Genomic DNA, 22,748 nt, shown 5'->3' with positions numbered 1-22,748 from the left:
CAAGAAGTTTTGTGAAAATTGTACCGGTAGCTTTTGCGATATTGTTGACAGCCCTACCTCCGCAGTAGGGTGCAGTAAATGGAAGCTTTTGATTGCGCACGCCACTAACGAAAAACGGAAAATCACCAGGACAAACCACTCAGGGGTGTAGGCTACTCTGGAACCATAGGTCACTAATTTGTGCGTTATTTACGTTTGATTACATTTCAGATGCGTGTTGGTTTCCTGTAGGCCTAGTATAGCGCTTTATTCTTTCTTTATTTTTCTATGTCCGTATATTGGGGGGGACATTTTGGTCATATTTGAATATTTGGGGGGACACGTCCCCCCTCAATGTCTATGGTGACTACGGCCCTGCTGAAATCTCATATCCAGACTCAGCAAATCAGGCAATATCTGCATAAATTGTGGTAGGCCTAATTTGCATGATTAAAAAAAAAGAAATGTGAATAAAGGATAAAGTCAGACAAAAATATTTGTATTTTATTGGCATTACATAGGGTCCAACATTTGGTAACAGTCACACCATTATTGCACCCAATATATATCTGAAAACACATCTGATTGAAGCTTATGTTGTTTCACACATGGGGGTATTATATATAACTGGAGAGAGTGATTAAGTCCCGCCCTCCATACAAATGAATGGGGGACACTAGGTTAATAAATCTGGCCAATTCGTAGTCAACGCCATATTGAACACTGGGGCTCGGATCCTCAAGAAATTTGGTGACCTTTGACCTCTAGGGGGCTCTGTAATTGCGGCGGTGGGCTGGCTGAGGGAGGGTGCGGCGAGCCCTGGTTCAGCCCCACTAAATCAGCTATGTTTTGATGTGAAACTTGACCTTGTAACTCAGCCAATCTTGGGTTGTTTGCCATGGAACTCGCTGTGACTGCTTAATGCTATATGTCTAATGCAACTGCGTTCAGTTTCGTGGCAAATCTGGCCTGCTAAACTCTCTGCTTGGCCCCCTCATTGCTGCTTGCAGCTATATTTATTATTATTATTATTATTATTACGCTTCCGTCATTGAAGTCAATGGCAGCCCATAGAACCGTCTGGTGAAAAGTTCTGAAATTTGGCACACTGATTGGGGACAGTCTCATGATTAATTTCACCAAGTTTCATACCGGCACCTTGAGCGCTCTAGCGCCACCAACAGGCCAAAGTTGGATGTGCGTTCACGCACGTAAATTTTGACCCGTTGATCCGATTGTCAAAAATTAGGTATTGTTAGAATCCTTGGACCAAGCCGAGTTCAACGCACCCTATGACGTCAATTTCCGCCATGATGGATTTTCCGCCATTTTGGATTTCATCAAAAACACTAAAAAGTCTTCAAAGGTCACAAATTTTGTCCGATCGACACCAAATCTGACACACTTGATCTTCAGACCAAGCCTCACAAAAGTTATTCATTTTCGTCTTCAGAACTCAAACCGTTCGCCCGTAACAGCCAATCGAAATATGCGGCGAAGCCGCCAAACAGGAAGTGAGCTCATATCTCAGCAACCCTTGCATGTATCAAAGCCAAACTTGGTGCATGGACTCAGGACCCAATCAGGGGGACGCTCAAGAAATTTGGTGACCTTTGACCTCTAGGGGGCGCTGTAATTAAGAAACATGCCTTTTGGCCTGTAGCTGCAGTTGTGTTTAGAATTAAAATGCACTAGTGGTGTCTGTTAATACTGTTGGAGGTCCTTAGGCCGACCCAAGCCAACTTGTGATGTCATCGTAATTGATTCGGCCGCCATATTGGATTTAATCAAAAACACGTACAAGTTTTCGCAGGTCACAAATTTCATCTGTTCTTCACCAAAATTGGTAGAGACTATCTTCAGACCATGCCTGATGAGTGCATTGCTTTCTGGAACAATTGACAGAAGCATTGACCTGTACCAGCCAATCGAAATTTGCGGCGAAGCCGCCAAACAGGAAGTGATTTCATATCTCAGCAACGCTTTCATGTATCAAAACCAAATTTAGTACATGTACCTCAGACCCCATCGGGATGACGCTCAAGAAATTTGGTGACATTTGACCTCTAGGGGGCACCGTAATTGACAAAAATGCATTTTGGCCAGTAGTTGCTGATGCGCATTATTTTGCAATGGAAGTCAATGGCAGCCCATAGAACCGTCTGGTAAAAAGTTATACAATTTTGCACACTAATTGGGGACAGTCCAATAATTCATTTCACCAAGTTTCATGCCGGCACCTCAAGCGCTCTAGCGCCACCAACAGGCCAAAGTTGGACTTGTGTTTACGGACGTAACTTTTGACCTGTTGACCCGAATGGCAAAATGAGGTATCATTGGAATCCTTGGGCCAAGCCGAGGTCAACACACCCTATGACGTCAATTGTTGACCTCTATGTTTAAATCACAGCAAGTGTGATCATATCTCAGTCAATCTTTTATTTTTGATGTGAAACTGATGACAGCAAGTTCCATCTACTGTAGTTCATTCTAATGTGTGCGTGCAAGGGTGGGACTGGGTGGGATGGGCAGGGGCGGTTGCGGCGGTGGGCTGGCTGGGGGAGGGGGCGGCGACACTCAGCCCTGGTTCAGCCCCACAAAATCAGTTATGTTTTGATGTGAAACTTGACCTTGTAACTCAGCCAATCTTGGGTTGTATGGCATGGAACTTGCTGTGACTGCTTAAGGCTATATGTCTGATGCAACGGCATTGACTTACATGGTTAATCTGGCCTGCTGATCTCACTGCTTGGCCCCCTCATTGCTGCTTGCAGCTATATTTATTATTTAACATCTTTCTTCCGCCATGGGAGTCTATGGCAGCCCATAGAACCGTCTGGTAAAAAGTTGTGAAATTTGGCACACCGATTGGGGACAGGCCCATGATTAATTTCACCAAGTTTCATGTCGGCTCCTCGAGGGCTCTAGCGCCACCAACAGGCCAAAGTTGGGCGTGCATTCACGCACGTAACTTTTGACCTGTTGATCCGATTTTGAAAAATGCGGTACCGTTGGAATCCTTGGACCAAGCCGAGTTCAACGCACCCAATGACGTCATTTTCCGCCATGATGGATTTTCCGCCATATTGGATTTAAGTGAAAGTGAAACTAATTTTTCACAGGTCACAAATTTTGTCCGATCGTCACCAAACTTGACATACATGATCTTCAGACCAAGCCTCACAAAAGTTGTGGTGTTTTGTCTCCGGAACTATGACCGTTCACCCGTAATATCCAATCGAAATTTGCGGCGAAGCCGCCAAACAGGAAGTGAGCTCATATCTCAGCAACCCATTGATCTATCATAACCAACCTTAGTCCATGGACTCAGGACCCAATCAGGGGGACGCTCAATAAATCTGGTGACCTTTGACCTCTAGGGGGCGCTGTAATTAAGAAACATGCCTTTTGGCCTGTAGCAGCAGTTGTGCTTAGAATTAAAACCCACTAGTGGTGTCTGGTACTACTGTTGAAGGTCCTTAGGCCGACCCAAGCCAACTTGTGATGTCATCGTAATTGATTCGGCCGCCATATTGGATTTAATCAAAAATACGTACAAGTTTTCGCAGGTCACAAATTTCAGCGGATCCTCACCAAAATTGGCAGAGACCATCTTCAGACTATGCCTGATGAGTGCATTGCTTTCTGGAACAATTGACAGAAGCTTTGGCCTGTACCAGCCAATCAAAATTTGCGGCGAAGCCGCCAAACAGGAAGTGATTTCATATCTCAGGAACGCTTTCATGTATCAAAACCAAACTTAGTACATGTACCTCAGACCACATCGGGAGGACGCTCAAGAAATTTGGTGACATTTGACCTCTAGGGGGCTCCGTAATTGACAAAAATGCATTTTGGCCAGTAGTTGCTGATGCGCATTATTTTGCAATGGAAGTCAATGGCAGCCCATAGAACCGTCTGGTGAAAAGTTGTGAAATTTGGCACACTGATAAGGGACAGTCCCATGATTAATGTCACCAAGTTTCATGCCGGCACCTCAAGCGCTCTAGCGCCACCAACAGGCCAAAGTTGGACTTGTGTTCACGGACGTAACTTTTGACCTGTTGACCCGAATGGCAAAATGAGGTATCATTGGAATCCTTGGGCCAAGCCGAGTTCAACACACCCTATGACGTCAATTTTTGACCTCTGTGTTTAAATCACAGCAAGTGTGATCATATCTCAGTCAATCTTTTATTTTTGATGTGAAACTGATGACAGCGAGTTCCATCCAGTTAATTCTAATGCGTGCGTGCAAGGGTGGGGCGGGGTGGGACGGGCAGGGGCGGTTGCGGAGGTGGGCTGGCTGGGGGAGGGGGCGGCGACACTCAGCCCTGGTTCAGCCCCACAAAATCAGTTATGTTTTGATGTGAAACTTGACCTTGTAACTCAGCCAATCTTGGGTTGTATGGCATGGAACTTGCTGTGACTGCTTAAGGCTATATGTCTGATGCAACGGCATTGATTTACATGGTTAATCTGGCCTGCTGATCTCACTGCTTGGCCCCCTCATTGCTGCTTGCAGCTATATTTAGGGGTCCGAGCAGCGTAGCTGCAGGACCCCTATTGTTTCTGTACCGTTCATTTTTGGCCAAAATTCTGTAAAAGTCATACTGCTGCCTAAACCGTAACTCCAAAACTCTTCAAATTTTCAGGTATGGTTACCAGTACCCCCCTCTGCCCATAACCCAAAATTTGGGGTACTGCACCCAAAGGTGGCGCTGTTGGAAAAAAAAGTTAATTATGCTAATTTCTCCTTACCAGATTGACCTAGACTCAAAATTCTTTCATAATATTAATCTCTAAACTCAGATGCATCTTTTTGGCCCTGGTCTTATGGTCTAAAAATGTTTATTTTTGACACAATTTCATGGAAAAGCCAAACATTATAAAAAGTTTCACACTCTTCAAAAATAATCAAATCTTCACCAAAATTCTCACAGACAATGTTTAGACCGAGCCTCACAAAAGTTATGGATCAGAATTTTGATATTTTGTTCCATTTCAGAGATATAGGCTAATAAAGTTAGACCACTTAGGCCATTTTTCCTAGATCACCTATATTCCTATAAACCGTAAGTCCTAGAAACTAAACATTTTCAAGTATTGTTACCAGTATCCCCCACTACCCATAACCCAAAATTTGGGGTACTGCACCCAAAGGTGGCGCTCTTGTCAAAAATGCTTATTTCTCCTTACCAGATTGACCTAGACTCAAAATTATTTCATCATATTAATCTCTACATTCAGATGCATCTTTTTCACCCTGGTCTTATGCTCTAAAAATGTTTACTTTTGCCACAATTTCAGAGAAAAGCCAAACATCATAAAAAGTTTCACATACTTCAAAAATTATCAAATCTTCACCAAAATTCTCACAGACAATGTTTAGACAAAGCCTCACAAAAGTTATCAAAAGAATTTGGATATGTTTTTCCATTTCAGAGATATAGACTAATAAAGTTCGACCACTCAGCCCATTTCTCCTATATCACCTATATTCCTATATGAGTAATTTTTTTTCCTTGGTGAACAACCATACAACCATCATTATGTGGATACCATTAACAGTGCACATTTTCAGATCTGTACTCTTTTTTATAAAGCCCTTAATTCTATTGTCAAATGTATGCTAGGAATTTTCTTGATGTTGTGTGTTTGCCAACACACCTTTTCACCATGTGAATGTGACTGCCAAATATGTAGGATTGTCAGTGGCTCAGTGGGATAATGCCTAGTGCTGATGTTTGTTAGGTTGAGAGTTCGAATCCCTGGTAGTGCTTTAGGCTCTAGCTCGAATACTATTGGTTATTGAAGATTCACACCATTGAACAGCACCTGAATGATATCAGGCAATCAACATACACAGTCATTAGTTGCCAAGAATCAGAATGCCGAGACACTCTGACATTTAGGGGAACTTCTTTGTTCACTATTTTTCCTTCATCATTAAGTCTATCATATTTATATTTCATCCATTAGTGTTCTTCTCTACAAATGTCTAATTGCCCCAGAATTTCAAAAAGATTTCAGGTGTACTGTTTTAGGAAAGCCCTTCATTTTATTGTCAAATGTATGCTTGGAGTTTTTCTTGTGTTTACCAACACACATTTTCACATGTGAATGTGACTGCCCAATGTGTATGAATGTTAGTGGCTCAGTGGGATAATGCCTTGTACTGGTGTTTCTTAGGTTGAGTGTTCGAATCCCCATTAGAACTTCAGGATTAAGCTGCACATGCTATTGGTTACTGAAGATTGAACAGCACCTGAATGACATCAGGCAATCAACATACACAGTCATTAATTGCCAAGAATCAGAACGCCGAGACATTCTGACATTTAGGGGAACTTCTTTGTTCATTATTTTTCCTTCATCATTAAGTCTATCATATTTATATTTCATCCATTAGTGTTCTTCTCTACAAATGTCTAATTGCCCCAGAATTTCAAAAAGATTTCAGGTGTACTCTTTTAGGAAAGCCCTTCATTTTATTGTCAAATGTATGCTTGGAGTTTTTCTTGTGTGTTTACCAACACACATTTTCACATGTGAATGTGACTGCCCAATGTGTATGATTGTTAGTGGCTCAGGCCATCCTTAAAAATATTTTTGTTTGCAGTAACAGCCAAAAAAAAATAAAAATGGGTCGGTAGGTAGGTCAATATTTTTTTTTTTCAAGATTCAAAGTAAAAAAAAAAGTACAATTTTGGTCATGGTGATTACGTAGGAATGAATTTACACAAATGTGCATATCGTCACGTAACTGACTGGGTCTTCAACCCGTGCCTTCAGGCGCACCATTGCAAACCTCATTCTGATGCAGGTTATATAGACCAGCCTTTCTCAAACTTCTTTGACCTGAGGCCCGGTCATGGCAGACTTTTGGGTCATAAGGCTCATCTACATGTACCCAGAAAGAAGGCTACAATAGCTCTTGGCCACGTTATATTGAAATTTGACTATACAATACTCAATGCTATACAGTGTATTATACAGTCTCTGCTCTGTTTCTAAGGAAGTTCTAAAAAACAACGTCGTTCTATTAAGTTTCGTTAAATAAATAAATAGCCTTCCAACAGGTTGAAGCGGAGCTTTGATACCAACGTTATCGATTAGTTTCAGTTTCTGTCGCGCAGACGCGCATTGAATGAATGCTCATACCACCACTTAATTGTAGGGCTCCATGTTTAATGACATCGATAGCAGAAACGTTTGTTTTCTTTTTTCGTCGATCCGCGGTTTCTTGATCAACTGCGCAGCAAATTATCAGATGAAGCACCGGGCCTAATTTCACTCCACGACTCCGCGGACCAGCAGTCTCCATGTTGCGGACCCATATTTTGAGAAATGCTGAATAGACCACAACAAATTTCAATACTCCGACACGGTCACCGTTAGACTAGGGGGAGAAGGGATGAGAAAAGATCTGGCCACAGTTCTTCCAGAACTTCGTGCCAAGTAAAAGCGTTATCAGTTTGTGTGAATGAAACGAAGCGTAGGCCATAGTGTGACATGCGTAAAACCAATGGTGTAGAGATGACGCCACAGGTTTTTTTTAAGTGAGCCACGTTTGCATGTAGGCAATTTATATTCACAATACTTGGGCCTACTAAAAGAAATATTATTTTATTGCGTTTGTATTGGTTGTTTAGAGTAAAAAAAAACAATCGGTCGGTATTAACGCAAGTTTACAACCGGCAAGTCGGTCGGACTAAAAGGGGAAAAAAATAAATATTTGGGTCGGTTCTAAATTGACAGGGTCGGTCGGGTTACGGCAAACGAAAATATTTTTAAGGATGGCCTCAGTGGGATAATGCCTTGTACTGGTGTTTCTTAGGTTGAGTGTTCGAATCCCCATTAGAACTTCAGGATCAAGCTGCACATGCTATTGGTTACTGAAGATTCACACCATTGAACAGCACCTGAATGACATCAGGCAATCAACATACACAGTCATTAGTTGCCGAGACACTCTGACATTTAGGGGAACTTCTTTGTTCATTATTTTTCCTTCATCATTAAGTCTATCATATTTATATTTCATCCATTAGTGTTCTTCTCTACAAATGTCTAATTGCCCCAGAATTTCAAAAAGATTTCAGGTGTACTCTTTTAGGAAAGCCCTTCATTTTATTGTCAAATGTATGCTTGGAGTTTTTCTTGTGTGTTTACCAACACACATTTTCACCATTTGAATGTGACTGCCCAATGTGTATGATTGTTAGTGGCTCAGTGGGATAATGCCTTGTACTGGTGTTTCTTAGGTTGAGTGTTCGAATCCCCATTAGAACTTCAGGATCAAGCTGCACATGCTATTGGTTATTGAAGATTCCATTGAACAGCACCTGAATGACATCAGCCAATCAACATTCACACTCTATGACATTCAGGGGAACTTCTTTGTTTACTATTTTTCCTTCATCATAAAGTCTATCATATTTATATTTCATCCATTAGTATTCTTCTCTACAAATGTCTTATTGCCCCAGAATTTCAAAAAGTTTTCAGGTGTACTCTTTTAGGAAAGCCCTTCATTTTATTGTCAAATGTATGCTTAGAGTTTCTCTTGTTGTGTGTTTACCAATACACATTTTCACCATGTGAATGTGACTGGCCAACATGTAGGATTGACAGTGGCTCAGTGAGATAATGCCTTGTACTGGTGATCCTTAGGTTGAGAGTTCAAATCCCACTTGAAGCATTAGTGTTAGAATACTGTTGGGTTGTGGATGTTAGCATACTACAATAGAATGCTGTTGGGTTGTGGAGGTTAACACACTATTACATTACAGCTACTTTTCAATATGGACTTGTAGTGTAACTGTATAATTATAGGCTGTTTTTCTTATTGACTCCGACACAGCTGTAGCCTATAATTATTTGTTATTCTTATAATATTTGTCATTTCTTATACATATTTAGTCGGCTCTTCCACTTGACAGAACAACTCTGTATCGGTTAAGGATGTCACGCATGAAACAATGCTGCAGAAACACGAAAATACGACTTTGAGTTTAGTAGGCTATAATTTTTCAGTTCCTGTTTATCTATTGCACTATGGGTAATAATTTAAAGGAATCGTGTTGCAGTCTTGTAAATAGTGACCCTGCAAGATCCCTAGTCATTGCAAAATCATAGTCTGTGACTTAAAACTCTACTACTTGTCTTTAGATGTGAGAGGGTCTGAGACTGTAGTCTTTCAAAAATCTTTTCCAAATCTTTGCAAATCTTTCCAAAGTCTGTCAGTGTAAGGAGGTGCTGTGGAGAAATTGCTGGATTGTTTGGCTCTGTCACCAAACCACACCCAGTTTACCTGCTGGGAAACCCTGTAGCTCCGGAGCAGGGGCTCAGACCAGGATAAATTGTTTGCGCGCCCTCAGTTCACTCTTTTGTTCATCTCAACCCAGCACTCCAGTGTGTCCTGCTTTGTGTGCGTCTTTGCGTTAACGTAAGTCATCACTTTAATGACCCTCACTATGACTTTTGTGATGTTTATCAGTTTGTAGAGTAGCTCTGCCATCATGTGTATAGTTAAGGTCTTTGTTTGTTGGTTTGGTGTGTTGGAGTCCCATGTGAGAGATGATTAGGTGATGTTGGTTGACTTGGGATGTCAAGTATTGTTTAGTTGTACCTTATATAGCCATATGATTTCAGTTTATTGTTCAAATGTCAATTGGTTTGTTTGTGAGTTGGGATCTGTACTGATTTACCCCATTTCACTGATTACTCCATTTTCTGTTTGTTTCCTCTTTGATGCAGCACACATACAAGTAAAGAACAAAAGAACAGATGAATTGAAACTCAAATAAAGTTCACTTGTGTTGCACCGAAACCTGCCATCTCCGTGTCATCACTTCATACCATTGAGCCTTCTGACCGAGGCTCTGCCTGCTCGCCACACACTCACTCTACCTCGACCCACATCGCCCCCTACAGTTCCTTCAGCTGGGTTGTGGAGGTTAGCATACTAGAATAGAATACTGTTAAGAATACTGTTGGGTTGTGGAGGTTAGCACACTATAACGTTACAGCTACTTGACAGGACTTGTCGTGCAAGGCAAGTATAACTGCATAATTATAGGTTGTTCATCTTATTGACTCCAACACAGAAAGGATCTTAAGCCATTTTCAAGATTTGATCCAATCCGATAGCCGAAATCCGGTAACTGAAATCCGATAACCGAAATCCGATCACGTTTCTTTTGAACAATTGGGCCCAAACAATCAAAGCATATGTAAAACTAAAAAGCTATGCTACCTCATGTTCGTTTTGCTCGGACCCCGTAAATCACCGCTTGCGGTTATATTTGGGGGCCAAGCAGCGAAGCTGCGAAGGCACCCATTGGTGTTTCTTAGTTTTCTTATTATTATAAATCCTCTGCCATTGAAGTCTATGGCAGCCCATAGAACCGTCTGGTGAAAAGTTGTGAAATTTGGCACACTAATTAGGCAGTAACCCTTGATTAATTTCACCAAGTTTCAAGTCTGCACCCCGAGCGCTCTAGCGCCACCAACAGGCCAAAGTTGGACATGCTTTCACGCAGGTAACTTCTGACCCGTTGGCTCGATTTTGAAAAATGAGCTATCCTTGGAATCCTTGGACCAAGCCGAGTTCAACGCACCCTATGACGTCATTTTCCGCCATGATGGATTTTCCGCCATATTGGATTTTAGTGAAAGTGAAACTAATCTTTCACAGGTCACACATTTTGTCCGATCGTCACCAAACTTGACACACATGATCTTCAGGCCATGCCTCATTAATGCATTGCTTTTTGTCTTCGGAACTAAAACCGTTTGCACGTAACAGCCAATCGAAATTTGCGGCGAAGCCGCCAAACAGGAAGTGAGCTCATATCTCAGCAACCCATAAATCTATCATAACCAAACTTAGTACATGGACTCAGGACCCAATCAGGGGGACGCTCAAGAAATCTGGTGACCTTTGACCTCTAGGGGGCGCTGTAATTAAGAAACATGCCTTTTGGCCTGTAGCTGCAGTTGTGCTTAGAATTAAAACGCACTAGTGGTATCTGGTAATGCTGTTGGAGGTCCTTAGGCCGACCCAAGCCAACTTGTGATGTCATCGTAATTGATTCGGCCGCCATATTTGATTTAATCAAAAACACGTACAAGTTTTCGCAGGTCACAAATTTCAGCGAATCCTCACCAAAAATGGCAGAGACCATCTTCAGACCATGCCTTATCAGTGCATTGCTTTCTGGAACAATTGACAGAAGCATTCGGCTGTAACAGCCAATCGAAATTTGCGGCGAAGCCACCAAACAGGAAGTGAGCTCATATCTCAGCAACCCTTGCATGTATCAAAGCCAAACTGGGTGCATAGACTCAGGACCCAATCAGGGGGACACTCAATAAATCTGGTGACCTTTGACCTCTAGGGGGCGCTGTAATTAAGAAACATGCCTTTTGGCCTGTAGCTGCTGTTGTGTTTGGAATTAAAATGCACTAGTGGTGTCTGGTAATACTGTTGGAGGTCCTTAGGCCGACCCAAGCGAACTTGTGATGTCATCGTAATTGATTCGGCCGCCATATTGGATTTAATCAAAAACACGTACAAGTTTTCACAGATCACAAATTTCAGCGGATCCTCACCAAAATTGGCAGAGACCAGCTTCAGACCATAATCTATCAATATATTGCTTTCTGGAACAATTGGCAAAAGCATTCGCTCGTAACAGTCAATCAAAATTGGTGGCGAAGCCGCCAAACAGGAAGTGAGCTCATATCTCAACAACCCTGCCATGTATCATAACCAAACTTACTATATGGATTCATGACCCCATTAGGAGGACGCTCAAAATATTTGGTGACCTTTGACCTGTAGGAGGTGCTGCAATTAGCAATATTGCATTTTTATCTGTAGTTGCTGATGTGTTTTATCAATCTTTTATTTTTTGATGTGAAACTGATGACAACAAGTTCCATCCAGTTCATTCTAATGCGTGCGTGCAAGGGCAGGGCAGGACGGGGTGGGACGGGCTGGGGTGATTAGGTGGGGGGGCTGGCTGGCAGAGGCGGTGGCAATACTCAGCCCTGTTTCAGCCCTGTTGATCGCGGGTGTCTGCTAAGTTCTATCTTGTCGCCGTAGCTACTCCGGCCTATTTTGCTTGGCCCCCTCATTGCTGCTTGCAGCTATATTTGGGGGCCAAGCAGCGAAGCTGCGAAGCACCCATTGTGTTTCTATGAATTCTTATTGGGGGCCAAGCAGCGAAGCTGCGAAGGCACCCATTGTGTTTCTATCTTTTCTTATTATTATTATACCTTCTTCTGCCATGGGAGTCTATGGCAGCCCATAGAACCGTCTGGTAAAAAGTTGTGAAATTTGGCACACTGATTGGGGACAGGCCAATAATTAATTGCACCAAGTTTCATGCCGGCACCTCCAGCGCTCTAGCGCCACCAACAGGCCAAAGTTGGACGTGCGTTCACGCACGTAACTTTTGACCCGTTTGTCCGATTGTCAAAAATGAGGTATCGTTGGAATCCTTGGACCAAGCCGAGTTCAACGCACCCTATGACGTCATTTTCCGCCATGATGGATTTTCCGCCATATTGGATTTTATCGAAAGTGAAACTAAAGTTTCACGCCTCACATAGTTTGTCCGATTTTAACGAAACTTAATACATATGATCTTCAGACCAATCCGCACAAAAGTTATCGATTTTTGTCTTCGGAACTAAAACCGTTCGCCCGTAACAACCAATCGAAATATGCGGCGAATCCGCCAAACAGGAAGTGAGCTCATATCTCAGCAACCCTTTCATCTATCATAACCAAACTAAGTACATGGACTCAGGACCCAATCAGAGGGATGCTCAAGAAATTTGGTGACCTTTGACCTCTAGGGGGCGCTGTAATTAAGAAACATGGCTTTTGACCTGTAGCAGCAGTTGTGCTTAGAATTAAAACACACTAGTGGTGCCTGGTACTACTGTTGAAGGTCCTTAGGTCAACATAAGCCAACTTGTGATGTCATCGTAATTGATTCGGCCGCCATATTGAATTTAATCAAAAACACGTACAAGTTTTCGCAGGTCACAAATTTCATCTGTTCTTCACCAAAATTGGTACAGACCATCTTCAGACCATGCCTGATGAGTGCATTGCTTTCTGGAACAATTGACTGAAGCATTGACCTGTACCAGCCAATCGAAATTTGCGGCGAAGCCGCCAAACAGGAAGTGATTTCATATCTCAGCAACGCTTTCAAGTATCAAAACCAAATTTAGTACATGTACCTCAGACCCCATCGGGAGGACGCTCAAGAAATTTGGTGACATTTGACCTCTAGGGGGCACCGTAATTGACAAAAATGCATTTTGGCCAGTAGTTGCTGATGCGCATTATTTTGCAATGGAAGTCAATGGCAGCCCATAGAACCGTCTGGTAAAAAGTTATACAATTTTGCACACTAATTGGGGACAGTCCAATAATTCATTTCACCAAGTTTCATGCCGGCACCTCAAGCGCTCTAGCGCCACCAACAGGCCAAAGTTGGACTTGTGTTTACGGACGTAACTTTTGACCTGTTGACCCGAATGGCAAAATGAGGTATCATTGGAATCCTTGGGCCAAGCCGAGTTCAACACACCCTATGACGTCAATTGTTGACCTCTATGTTTAAATCACAGCAAGTGTGATCATATCTCAGTCAATCTTTTATTTTTGAAGTGAAACTGATGACAGCGAGTTCCATCCAGTTAATTCTAATGCGTGCGTGCAAGGGTGGGGCGGGGTGGGACGGGACGGGCAGGGGCGGTTGCGGCGGTGGGCTGGCTGGGTGAGGGGGCGGCGACACTCAGCCCTGGTTCAGCCACACAAAATCAGTTATGTTTTGATGTGAAACTTGACCTTGTAACTCAGCCAATCTTGGGTTGTTTGACATGGAACTTGTTGTGACTGCTTAATGCTATATGCCTGATGCCACGGCATTGAGTTGCATGGCAAATCTGGACTTCTGGACTGCTGAACTGCCTGCTTGGCCCCCTCATTGCTGCTTGCAGCTATATTTATTATTATTATTATTATTTAACATCTTTCTTCCGCCATGGGAGTCTATGGCAGCCCATAGAACAGTCTGGTAAAAAGTTGTGAAATTTGGCACATTGATTGGGGACAGGCCAAAAATTAATTGCACCAAGTTTCATGCCGGCACCTACAGCGCTCTAGCGCCACCAACAGGCCAAAGTTGGACGTGCGTTCACGCACGTAACTTTTGACCTGTTGATCCGATTTTGTAAAATGAGGTACCGTTGGAATCCTTGGACCAAGCCGAGTTCAACGCACCCTATGACGTCATTTTCCGCCATGATGGATTTTCCGCCATTTTGGATTTAAGTGAAAGTGAAACTAATTTTTCACAGGTCACAAATTTTGTCCGATCGTCACCAAACTTGACACACATGATCTTCAGACCATGCCTCATTAATGCATTGTTTTTTGTCTTCGGAACTAAAACCGTTCGCCCGTAACAACCAATCGAAATATGCGGCGAAGCCGCCAAACAGGAAGTGAGCTCATATCTCAGCAACCCTTTCATCTATCATAACCAAACTAAGTACATGGACTCAGGACCCAATCAGAGGGACGCTCAAGAAATTTGGTGACCTTTGACCTCTAGGGGGCGCTGTAATTAAGAAACATGCCTTTTGGCCTGTAGCTGCAGTTGTGTTTAGAATTAAAATGCACTAGTGGTGTCTGTTAATATTGTTGGAGGTCCTTAGGCCGACCCAAGCCAACTTGTGATGTCATCGTAATTGATTCGGCCGCCATATTGGATTTAATCAAAAACACGTACAAGTTTTCGCAGGTCACAAATTTCATCTGTTCTTCACCAAAATTGGTAGAGACCATCTTCAGACCATGCCTGATGAGTGCATTGCTTTCTGGAACAATTGACAGAAGCATTGACCTGTACCAGCCAATCGAAATTTGCGGCGAAGCCGCCAAACAGGAAGTGATTTCATATCTCAGCAACGCTTTCATGTATCAAAACCAAACTTAGTTCATGTACCTCAGACCCCATCGGGAGGACGCTCAAGAAATTTGGTGACATTTGACCTCTAGGGGGCTCCGTAATTGACAAAAATGCATTTTGGCCAGTAGTTGCTGATGCGCATTATTTTGCAATGGAAGTCAATGGCAGCCCATAGAACCGTCTGGTAAAAAGTTATACAATTTTGCACACTAATTGGGGACAGTCCAATAATTCATTTCACCAAGTTTCATGCCGGCACCTCAAGCGCTCTAGCGCCACCAACAGGCCAAAGTTGGACTTGTGTTTACGGACGTAACTTTTGACCTGTTGACCCGAATGGCAAAATGAGGTATCATTGGAATCCTTGGGCCAAGCCGAGTTCAACACACCCTATGACGTCAATTGTTGACCTCTATGTTTAAATCACAGCAAGTGTGATCATATCTCAGTCAATCTTTTATTTTTGATGTGAAACTGATGACAGCGAGTTCCATCCAGTTAATTCTAATGCGTGCGTGCAAGGGTGGGGCGGGGTGGGACGGGCAGGGGCGGTTGCGGCGGTGGGCTGGCTGGGTGAGGGGGCGGCGACACTCAGCCCTGGTTCAGCCACACAAAATCAGTTATGTTTTGATGTGAAACTTGACCTTGTAACTCAGCCAATCTTGGGTTGTTTGACATGGAACTTGTTGTGACTGCTTAATGCTATATGCCTGATGCCACGGCATTGAGTTGCATGGCAAATCTGGACTTCTGGACTGCTGAACTGCCTGCTTGGCCCCCTCATTGCTGCTTGCAGCTATATTTATTATTATTATTTAACATCTTTCTTCCGCCATGGGAGTCAATGGCAGCCCATAGAACCGTCTGGTAAAAAGTTGTGAAATTTGGCACACCGATTGGGGACAGGCCCATGATTAATTTCACCAAGTTTCATGCCGGCACCTCGAGGGCTCTAGCGCCACCAACAGGCCAAAGTTGGAGGTGCGTTCACGCACGTAACTTTTGACCTGTTGATCCGATTTTGAAAAATGAGGTACCGTTGGAATCCTTGGACCAAGCCGAGTTCAACGCACCCTATGACGTCATTTTCCGCCATGATGGATTTTCCGCCATTTTGGATTTCATCAAAATCTCTTAAAACGTATCAGAGGTCACAAATTTTGTCCGATCGACACCAAACTTCACAGATATCATCTACAGACCATGCCTCATTAATGCATTGCTTTTTGTCTCCGGAACTAAAACCGTTCGCGCGTAACAGCCAATCGAAATTTGCGGCGAAGCCGCCAAACAGGAAGTGAGCTCATATCTCAGCAACCCATTGATCTATCATAACCAAACTTATTCCATGGACTCAGGACCCAATCAGGGGGAAGCTAAAGAAATTTGGTGACCTTTGACCTCTAGGGGGCGCTGTAATTAAGAAACATGCCTTTTGGCCTGTAGCAGCAGTTGTGCTTAGAATTGAAACCCACTAGTGATGTCTGCTACTACTGTTGAACGTCCTTAGGCCGACCCAAGCCAACTTGTGATGTCATCATAATTGATTCGGCCGCCATATTGGATTAAATCAAAAACACAAAAACGTTTTGGCAGGTCACAAATTTCATCTGTTCCTCACCAAAATTGGCATAGACCATCTTCAGACCATGCCTGATGAGTGCATTGCGTTCTGGAACAATTGACAGAAGCTTTGGCCTGTACCAGCCAATCAAAATTTGCGGCGAAGCTGCCAAACAGGAAGTGATTTCATATCTCAGCAACGCTTTCATGTATCAAAACCAAACTAAGTACATGTACCTCAGACCACATCGGGAGGACGCTCAAGAAATTTGGTGACATTTGACCTCTAGGGGGCTCCGTAATTGACAAAAATGCATTTTGGCCAGTAGTTGCTGATGCGCATTATTTTGCAATGGAAGTCAATGGCAGCCCATAGAACCGTCTGGTAAAAAGTTATACAATTTTGCACACTAATTGGGGACAGTCCAATAATTCATTTCACCAAGTTTCATGCCGGCACCTCAAGCGCTCTAGCGCCACCAACAGGCCAAAGTTGGACTTGTGTTCACGGACGTAACTTTTGACCTGTTGACCCGAATGGCAAAATGAGGTATCATTGGAATCCTTGGGCCAAGTATTCCGAGTTCACACCCCCACACACCCTATGACGTCAATTTTTGACCTCTGTGTTTAAATCACAGCAAGTGTGATCATATCTCAGTCAATCTTTTATTTTTGATGTGAAACTGATGACAGCAAGTTCCATCTAGTTCATTCTAATGTGTGCGTGCAAGGGTGGGACGGGGTGGGATGGGCAGGGGCGGTTGCGGCGGTGGGCTGGCTGGGGGAGGGGGCGGCGACACTCAGCCCTGGTTCAGCCCCACAAAATCAGTTATGTTTTGATGTGAAACTTGACCTTGTAACTCAGCCAATCTTGGGTTGTATGGCATGGAACTTGCTGTGACTGCTTAAGGCTATATGTCTGATGCAACGGCATTGATTTACATGGTTAATCTGGCCTGCTGGTCTCACTGCTTGGCCCCCTCATTGCTGCTTGCAGCTATATTTGTTCTTATTGGGGGCCAAGCAGCGAAGCTGCGAAGGCACCCATTGTGTTTCTATCTTTTCTTATTGGGGGCCAAGCAGCGAAGCTGCGAAGGCACCCATTGTGTTTCTTAGTTTTCTTATTATTATAAATCCTCTGCCATTGAAGTCTATGGCAGCCCATAGAACCGTCTGGTGAAAAGTTGTGAAATTTGGCACACTAATTAGGCAGTACACCATGATTAATTTCAGCAAGTTTTAAGTCCGCACCCCGAGCACTCTAGCGCCACCAACAGGCCAAAGTTGGACATACTTTCACGCACGTAACTTCTGACCCGTTGGCTCGATTTTGAAAAATGAGCTATCCTTTGAATCCTTGGACCAAGCTGAGTTCAACGCACCCTATGACGTCATTTTCCGCCATGATGGATTTTCCGCCATATTGGATTTTAGTGAAAGTGAAACTAATCTTTCACAGGTCACAAATTTTGTCCGATCGTCACCAAACTTGACACACATGATCTTCAGGCCATGCCTCATTAATGCATTGCTTTTTGTCTTCGGAACTAAAACCGTTCGTGCGTAACAGCCAATCGAAATTTGCGGCGAAGCCGCCAAACAGGAAGTGAGCTCATATCTCAGCAACCCATTCATCTATCATAACCAAACTTAGTCCATGGACTCAGGACCCAATCAGGGGGACGCTCAAGAAATCTGGTGACCTTTGACCTCTAGGGGGCGCTGTAATTAAGAAACATGCCTTTTGGCCTGTAGCAGCAGTTGTGCTTAGAATTGAAACCCACTAGTGGTGTCTGGTACTACTGTTGAAGGTCCTTAGGCCGACCCAAGCAAACTTGTGATGTCATCATAATTGATTCGGCCGCCATATTGGATTAAATAAAAAACACATAAAAGTTTTGGCAGGTCACAAATTTCATCTGTTCCTCACCAAAATTGGCAGAGACCATCTTCAGACCATGCCTGATGAGTGCATTGCGTTCTGGAACAATTGACAGAAGCTTTGGCCTGTACCAGCCAATCAAAATTTGCGGCGAAGCCGCCAAACAGGAAGTGATTTCATATCTCAGCAACGCTTTCATGTATCAAAACCAAACTTAGTACATGTACCTCAGACCACATCGGGAGGACGCTCAAGAAATTTGGTGACATTTGACCTCTAGGGGGCTCCGTAATTGACAAAAATGCATTTTGGCCAGTAGTTGCTGATGCGCATTATTTTGCAATGGAAGTCAATGGCAGCCCATAGAACCGTCTGGTGAAAAGTTGTGAAGTTTGGCACACTGATTAGGGACAGTCCCATGATTAATGTCACCAAGTTTCATGATGGCACCTAGAGCACTCTAGCGCCACCAACAGGCCAAAGTTGGACGTGCGTTCACGCACGTAACTTTTGACCTGTTGATCCGATTTTGAAAAATGAGGGTACCGTTGGAATCCTTGGACCAAGCCGAGTTCAACGCACCCAATGACGTCATTTTCCGCCATGATGGATTTTCCGCCATTTTGGATTTCATCAAAATCACTTAAAACGTATCAGAGGTCACACATTTTGTCCGATCGACACCAAACTTGACAGATATCATCTACAGACCATGCCTCATTAATGCATTGCTTTTTGTCTTCGGAACTAAAACCGTTCGCGCGTAACAGCCAATCGAAATTTGCAGCGAAGCCGCCAAACAGGAAGTGAGCTCATATCTCAGCAACCCATTGATCTATCATAACCAAACTTAGTCCATGGACTCAGGACCCAATCAGGGGGACGCTCAAGAAATCTGGTGACCTTTGACCTCTAGGGGGCGCTGTAATTTAGAAACATGCCTTTTGGCCTGTAGCTGCTGTTGTGCTAAGAATTAAAACACACTAGTGGTGTCTGGTAATACTGTTGGAGGTCCTTAGGCCGACCCAAGCCAACTTGTGATGTCATCGTAATTGATTCGGCCGCCATATTGGATTTAATCAAAAACACGTACAAGTTTTTGCAAGTCACAAATTTTAGCGGATCCTCACCAAAATTGACAGAGACCATCTTCAGCCCATGCCTTATCAGTGCATTGCTTTCTGGAACAATTGACCGAAGCATTCGGCTGTAACAGCTAATCGAAATTTGCGGCATATCTCAGCAACCCTGCCATGTATCATAACCAAACTTACTACAAAGGTTCAGGACCCCATTAGGAGGACGCTCAAAAAATGTGTTGACCTTTGACCTGTAGGGGGTGCTGCAATTAGCAATATTGCATTTTGATCTGTAGTTGCGATGTGTTTTATCGATCATTTATTTTTGGATGTGAAACAGATGACAACATATTCCATCCAGTTCATTCTAATGCGTGCGTGGTGTGGTAGGGCGGGGCGGGACGGGACGGGGTGGGACGGGCAGGGGTGATTAGGTGTGGGGGCTGGCTGGCGGAGGCGGTGGCAATACTCAGCCCTGTTTCAGCCCTACAAAATCAGTTATGTTTGATGTGACACTTGTTGAAAGTGTTGATCGCGACTGTCTGCTGAGTTCTATCTTGTCGCCGTGGCTACTCCGGCCTATACTGCTTGGCCCCCTCATTGCTGCTTGCAGCTATATTTATTATTATACCTTCTTCCGTCATTGAAGTCAATGGCAGCCCATAGAACCGTCTGGTAAAAAGTTGTGAAATTTGGCACACCGATTGTGGACAGTCCCATGATTAATTTCACCAAGTTTCATGTCGGCTCCTCGAGGGCTCTAGCGCCACCAACAGGCCAAAGTTGGACGTGCGTTCACGCACGTAACTTTTGACCTGTTGATCCAATTTTGAAAAATGAGGTACCGTTGGAATCCTTGGACCAAGCCGAGTTCAACGCACCCTATGACGTCATTTTCCGCCATGATGGATTTTCCGCCATATTGGATTTTAGTGAAAGTGAAACTAAAACTTCACAGGTCACAAATTTTGTCCGATCGTCACCAAACTTGACACACATGCTCTTCAGACCAAGCCGCACAAAAGTTATCACTTTTCGTCTTCGGAACTCAAACCGTTTGACCGTAACAGCCAATCGAAGTTTGCGGCGAAGCCGCCAAACAGGAAGTGATCTCATATCTCAGCAACCCATTCATCTGTCATAACCAAACTTAGTACATGTACTCAGGACCCAATCAGGGGGACGCTCAAGAAATCTGGTGACCTTTGACCTCTAGGGGGCGCTGTAATTAAGAAACATGCCTTTTGGCCTGTAGCTGCAGTTGTGTTTAGAATTAAAATGCACTAGTGGTGTCTGTTAAACCTGTTGGAGGTCCTTAGGCCGACCCAAGCCAACTTGTGATGTCATCGTAATTGATTCGGCCGCCATATTGGATTTAATCAAAAACATGTAAAAATTTTCGCGGGTCACAAATTTCAGCGGATCCTCACCAAAATTGGCAGAGATCATCTTCAGACCATGCCTTATCAGTGCTTTGCTTTCTGGAACAATTGACAGAAGCATTCGGCTGTAACAGCCAATCGAAACTTGCGGCAAAGCCGCCAAACAGGAAGTGAGCTCATATCTCAGCAACCCTTGCATGTATCAAAGCCAAACTGGGTGCATAGACTCAGGACCCAATCAGGGGGACACTCAATAAATCTGGTGACCTTTGACCTCTAGGGGGCGCTGTAATTAAGAAACATGCCTTTTGGCCTGTAGCTGGTGTTGTGCTTAGAAACTGAGCTCATATCTCAGCAACCCATTCCCCTATCATAACCAAACTTAGTACATGGACTCAGGACCCAATCAGGGAGATGCTCGAGAAATCTGGTGACCTTTGACCTCTAGGGGGCGCTGTAATTAACAAACATGCCTTTTGGCCTGTAGCTGCAGTTGTGCTTAGAATTAAAACGCACTAGTGGTGTCTGGTAATACTGTTGGAGGTCCTTTGGTTTACCCAAGTCAACTTGTGATGTCATCGTAATTGATTCGGCCGTCATATTGGATTTAATCAAAAACACGTAGAAGTTTTTGCAGGTCACAAATTTCAGCGGATCCTCACCAAAATTGGCAGAGACCATCTTCAGCCCATGCCTTATCAGTGCATTGCTTTCTGGAACAATTGACAAAAGCATTCGCCCGTAACAGCCAATCGAAATTTGCGGCGAAGCCGCCAAACAGGAAGTGAGCTCATATCTCAGCAACCCTGCCATGTATCATAACCAAACTTACTACATGGATTCATGACCCCATTAGGAGGACACTCGAAAACTTCGGTGACCTTTGACCTGTAGGGGGTGCTGCAATTAGCAATATTGCATTTTGATCTGTAGTTGCTGATGTGTTTTATCGATCTTTTATTTTTTGATGTGAAACTGATGAAAACATGTTCCATCCAGTTCATTCTAATGCATGCGTGCAAGGGCGGGGCAGGGCAGGACGGGGTGGGACGGGCAGGGGTGATTAGGTGGGGGGCTGGCTGGCGGAGGCAGTGGCAATTCTCAGCCCTGTTTCAGCCCTACAAAATCAGTTATGTTTTGATGTGACACTAGTTGAAAGTGTTGATCGTGGAAGTCTGCTGAGTTCCATCTTGTCGCCATGGCTACTCCAGCCTATTCTGCTTGGCCCCCTCATTGCTGCTTGCAGCTATATTTGGGGGCCAAGCAGCGAAGCTGCGAGGCAACCATTGTGTTTCTATTTGTTCTTATTATTATTATTATTATTCCGCCATTGAAGTCAATGGCAGCCCATAGAACCGTCTGGTGAAAAGTTGTGAAATTTGGCACACTGATTAGGGACAGTCCCATGATTAATGTCACCAAGTTTCATGATGGCACCTAGAGCACTCTAGCGCCACCAACAGGCCAAAGTTGGACTTGCGTTCACGCACGTAACTTCTGACCTGTTGACCCGATTGTCAAAAATGAGGTATCGTTGGAATCCTTGGACCAAGCTGAGTTCAACGCACCCTATGACGTCATTTTCCGCCATGATGGATTTTCCGCCATATTGGATTTTAGTGAAAGTGAAACTAAAACTTCACAGGTCACAAATTTTGTCCGATCGTCACCAAACTTGACACACATTCTCTTCAGACCAAGCCGCAAAAAAGTTATTCCTTTTCGTCTTCGGAACTAAAACCGTTCGCGCGTAACAGCCAATCGAAATTTGCGGCGAAGCCGCCAAACAGGAAGTGAGCTCATATCTCAGCAACCCATTCATCTATCATAACCAAACTTAGTCCATGGACTCAGG

General features: G+C 43.8%; 1 protein-coding gene across 1 annotated transcript in view; it reads right to left on the bottom strand.

Moving 5' to 3' along the window:
* The window catches only part of mrvi1 (murine retrovirus integration site 1 homolog), a 189,063-nt gene that overhangs the window by 62,587 nt on the left and 103,728 nt on the right, over nt 1-22,748 (bottom strand).

This window comes from Alosa sapidissima, chromosome 20, assembly GCF_018492685.1.
Source record: "Alosa sapidissima isolate fAloSap1 chromosome 20, fAloSap1.pri, whole genome shotgun sequence".
Taxonomy (NCBI): Eukaryota; Metazoa; Chordata; class Actinopteri; order Clupeiformes; family Clupeidae; genus Alosa; species Alosa sapidissima.
The sequence above is the reverse complement of the archived record's forward strand: the minus strand, read 5'-3'. Positions and strand labels throughout refer to the sequence as shown.